This window comes from Labeo rohita, chromosome 1 (assembly GCF_022985175.1).
Source record: "Labeo rohita strain BAU-BD-2019 chromosome 1, IGBB_LRoh.1.0, whole genome shotgun sequence".
Classification (NCBI taxonomy): domain Eukaryota; kingdom Metazoa; phylum Chordata; class Actinopteri; order Cypriniformes; family Cyprinidae; genus Labeo; species Labeo rohita.
The window spans coordinates 37,070,980-37,076,311 of NC_066869.1; positions in this window are offsets into that span (position 1 = coordinate 37,070,980).

The following is a 5,332-nucleotide window of genomic DNA, read 5'->3' on the forward strand; positions in this document are numbered from 1 at the left end:
GCATCGGAGATGAAGTTCCCCGCGGACCCGGAATCGATGAGGGCTGCCACAGTGAAGGAGACATCATTTGCAGTAAGAATGACATTAGAAGTGAATGGATTCAACTTCTCGTACATAGGGAGGATAGTACTCACCAATGGACGTACAGGACGTTTGGGGCAGTCCCGAATCTGATGACTAGACTGCCCACAATACAGACATAGACCCATTGATAAGCGTCGTTGACGTTCTTGATGGGTTAAGCGGCGAGAATCCACTTGCATGGGTTCGGGGGGCTGTTCTGGAGGGCTGCGGTCCACTGGTGGGCTAGGAGATGCGCATCCAGTGCTCATAGATGAATTTGAATATGATGAGATGCGGGCAGCGCAACGTATGGTCATTTGAATGAAGCGTTCGAGTCCCATGGAGTCATCGTGAGGCGCCAACATCATTCGGAGGTTCGGTTCGAGTCCTTGACGATATGTAGTCAGCAAGGCCCTTTCATTCCAGCCGCTGGATGCTGCTAAAGTGCGGAATCTCACAGAATATTCTTAAATACTGAGTGTGCCTTGACGAAAATGGTATAATTCCTCACCAGCAGATGTTTCCTGATCTACTCGTCCAAATACCTCCATGAAATGGTGGGTAAATGCAGTATACGATCTTACGGGAGGTCCCGCTTGATTCCAGATCGATTCCGCTCACCTTAGTGCTGTGCCTGTGAGACAAGAGATCAGATATCCGATTTTTGAGGAATCAGAATGATACACATGAGGATATGTGGCGAACGTGATGGAGCACTGGAGAAGAAATCCTTTGCAATCTCCCGCCGCACCAGAGAAGGGCGTCGTGCGCACCATGGGACATACGACAGAGAGAGGCGAAGAAGCATTGTTGACATTCGGTGAAGGTGCTGGTGATGGTGATGGATTAGGTGCCGTTGGTGATGGTGATGTGGCGAGAATTGCTTGGCGAACTGAATCCACAAGTTCCTGGAAGGGATCAGATGAACTCATTATTACGGTTTTGGGTCCAAGCTTCTGTTATGAAGCGGACGGGACACAGATGGTAAGTAAACGCAATAACAGTTTATTGTAATGAGTTCAACAGACAGGGTGAGAAGAAGAGGTAAGTAGACAATCTTGAGAGAGTTTGAGAGCGTAGAATGAGATTGTAACCAGTCCTATATCTGTTGTACACACAGATGATCAGATGGAGACGAAGCCAATGACGAACACCACAACCACACACCACAACTCACAGGACGACACGAGGAAGGCGATCGATGGGAATCTGGAGGAGAACGAGGAACTGACAAGGAGATCACAGGTAAGTTCAAACAGGTAAGTATCACAGGTAATATGCTGAGAATAGCGAGTCCACTTCGAATAGTCGAGCTTGGACAGTGAGTGCAGAGTGGTGTGTGCTTTTATGTGGTGCTTGATTGATGAGATGATAGCTGTCAGGTGCTGGTGATCAGAACTCGGGTGATTGTGAGCGTTGTGTTGTAGTGAGGGTGGAGCCTGGCGCGGATGTAACAATTACTGTGAAGTGTAACAGTTACCGTGATCGGCAGTGGTCAACAAGGATTTAAACAGTCCATTCTGAATCAAATTCTTCTGGTATACTCAGAAACGTGGATTCGGACGGCGATTAAATTACGACACGACCTTGTGTTTGTCAAAAAACAGTAGGTAATTTGGCTGGGGATTTTTTTAGCAGGTGGTAGGAGAAAAACACAGACATTCAAGATTTGGACGGCCCCTGTAAATTTTAAAAATAGCTTACGTCCCCATGAGCAATTATTACTGTCTGAATAGGGTTAAAGTGTAATTTTCTTAAAAAAAAAAGTGCTGACCACAAACATTTTGAATGGTAGTTTATTTATTTATCTGTATTTTATTTAATTTCATGTGAGTCACCATTATACCTTTATTAAATACAAGAAAGCATTCAGAAAACATTATGCACCGCATATAATTTTTCTCTCATTGCTGGCCTTTAAAGTTTATAAATAAATAAATAAATAATAATAATAATAAAAGCTCATTTTTTTCATTAACAATAAACAAGGCCTCCCTGATTCAACTGACTTAATATGTTTAGTACACATTGTGTCCATAGTAACCTTCATGCCTTGACTGAAATTCACTCAACCAGATATGCATTGAATAACAGGTGCTCACATGACTCAAAATTCAGGTTAATGTAGGCACATGCTCATATTTCTAATAACACTGGCATAATCTGCTTATGGAATTCAATTTTATGCTTGTGTATTAAAGGAAACTCTAGCTTTGACTAATCCAAAGTGACTTGCACATTTTCACAACAGGAACGTCTGGCACAGTGGTGGTCACTCTGGGGTTTGAACCTTTGGGAAGCAACCTTAAACTTTATCCACTAAGTCACCTCCCTCACACACTTTTCTGTGTTTTCACTCTGTTATTGTGACTGGCCATGGCAACCAGATAATGAAAGACTCTTTTCTTTCTTATTGTGTATACAGCTTCATTAAATGTTTGTGCTATAGCCTGGGGACTGTGATGAGTACATTAGAATGTATGCAGTGCATACAATGAAGATACAGTTCACAGTTATATAAATGTGGCTGTTTGTGCAATAACTGTATTCCAATCACACCTCAGGAATGAGAGAATTCTGCAAGATACTTTGCCCGTCAGGGATTGAAGCATGTGCAAACAGAGTGTTCACAGTAATAAACATGATGCCATAGTAATTTGGAAATTCATATACTTACATCTAGAAGTGTTCTGGTTAAAAATGAATTCAATTCCATTATTGAAAGAGTACATAAAATCAGGGTTCACATTTGTCTTTTTGCCTTATAGCAACTGACTATGGTAAGTCTATTATATAAAATTACATTTTGAGTTAAATGAGTTTTATCTCACAATTCTGAGTTTATATCTTATAGGGATGTAACAATATCAAAATCAAAGATTGTATATTATCTATCGGATATAAAGTCCGATAGGTTGTTGCATTCACAAACTCACACTAAACTCACAGCACATGCTATAGACACATGCATTCACTGTGAACTGAGCCGTTCTGAGGCACAGAAAACACTGATGTGATATGAGATTTAAAAAAGATTAGCCAAGGCAGATCTGAATCTGGGTCGATCGCGACAAGAAGACTGTGAGGCTCTTTACCATCTACACCACTGGAACTGTTCAACAGTCGTCTTCAGTATTGTTGACTAGCCAAATCACACATTGGTGGGAAGAGCCTCTGCCAACTAAGCAGGCTATTTGCACTTTGTGTAAATGGACACTATGTTTAATTTTTTATTTTTGGCAGGAAAAAAAAACGAGATGCGAGATGGAAACTCGGAATTGCGAGTTTATATTTTGCGATTTACATCTCACATTCTCTAGGACTTTATATCTTACAGTTCCAGCTTTTCTTTTTAAAGGAGAAGCCCACTTCCAGAACAAAAATTTACAGATAATGCACTCACCCCATTGTCATCCAAAATGTTCATGTCTTTTTTTCTTCAGCCGTAAAGAAATTCTGTTTCAAATAATCAGAACCTGCCGGAACTTTTGCCAGAAATCACACCTTTTTTTTTTTTTTTTAAATTGCTAATTACTGTCATTAAACACTGTCACTGACATCTTACTTCCTTGCAGGTGTAATTATTATTTTTTTCTTTTTGCAGGTCTCTATATATCACTAAAACATTCAAAGCTAATCAGTACTGTAAATATAAAATAGGGTTCAATTACTGTTAACGAAGTTACTGTTGAATAATGTTAAGTAAACTTTTATGGAGAAGATAAAGTCAAATAGTACATTGTTTACATATACATACACAGGTGAGGTACAGGTACACATCTGCCACTGCCGAGCATGAAATATGAATGACATGTTAGCTATATTATGAACACTCCCCAGGCTATCAGTGTGTTTGTGTGCTTGTATGGGTATGCCACAATGTGGAAATACATACTTTACCCTTCATAGTCATACCCCATACTCACTTTGGTGATTTTAATCTTGCCATCACAAAAAGAATGTTCCAGCTAAATTGGAAAAAAAAATGTTTTATGACAGATGAATCATCATGTTATAATTAAGGACTTTCATATAATGACTCATGTTTTTCTCTGTATGGTTAGTAACAAATCTATTTCCATGTGTTTGTCTGGCAATCCTAAGCTATGTTAACCAGGAGCTCATGTTTACAGATGTAATTGACTTGAGATAGATTTGTGACCCCCCCCCACTTTTCTTCCCAGGAGGTTCTTATTCTTCAGAAACGGTTTTGGGTGTGGTCATAGGTGTTTTCAGTAACTCTTAAAGGGTAAGTATTGCTTGAGGGATGGGTTTTGGTCAGGTCTTTGCCACGTGTGGCATAAGACATGAAATAAGAGCCGTCTTTGTGAAATATTTGAAAATAATAAATATCAGCTGTCATTGCAGCGCTTTCCCTGTCATGACTGCCTGTTTAACCTCTTCTGTACATACCTGCAAGTGACTGAGAGAACATTTTAAGCTGTTTTTTGCCAAGAGCGACCCTCTGAAGTTGTACCTATCCTAAGGATAACCTGTAAACAGAAAGTTGAGAAGTTCAACAGAACATATACAGAATACTTGTAGAACATGTTAAACCATGAGGAAAGCTTGTAAAGCACCTATAGTGTTTGTTTAACCTAAAATGTAAATGTAAAATTAATAATAAAATTAAAAAGCCTTAAAGGAGAAGTCCACTTCCAGAACAACAATTTACAAATAATTTACTCACCCTCTTGTCATCCAAGATGTTCATGTCTTTCTATCTTCAGTCGTACAGAAATTACGGTTTTTGAGGAAAGCATTTCAGGATTTTTCTGCATATAATAGACTTCATTGGTGCCCCGAATTTGAACTTCCAAAATGTAGTTTAAATGCAGCTTCAAAGGGCTCTAAACGATCCCAGCCGAGGAAGAAGGGTCTTATCTAGCGAAACAATCGGTCATTGTTTTCGAAAAATAAAAATTTGTATACTTTTTAAGCACAAAAGCTTGTGTAGCACAGGCTCTGGGATGCGCGACCATGGGTCGTTCTTGAACGATTCGTTCATTTTGAATGAATCTTTAATGTGACTCGGGAAGAACGAGTCGTCTCGGGGAGTGATTCGTTCAGTCGCGCATGCGCAACATCCTATTAGGTTCTGTACTGGAATTAGTTCGCTTGTTTCGAGTCTTCAGGTTTTTCGAGTCGTTCGTTCATCTTATGGGGCTGTCACGTGATGCCAATTTTGCTAAAATGAACAAAATGACTCGAAAAAAGTTCCGTTCATTTTGCTGAACGAGACTCAGAGGTCAGAGGGCCGAGTCGGTAA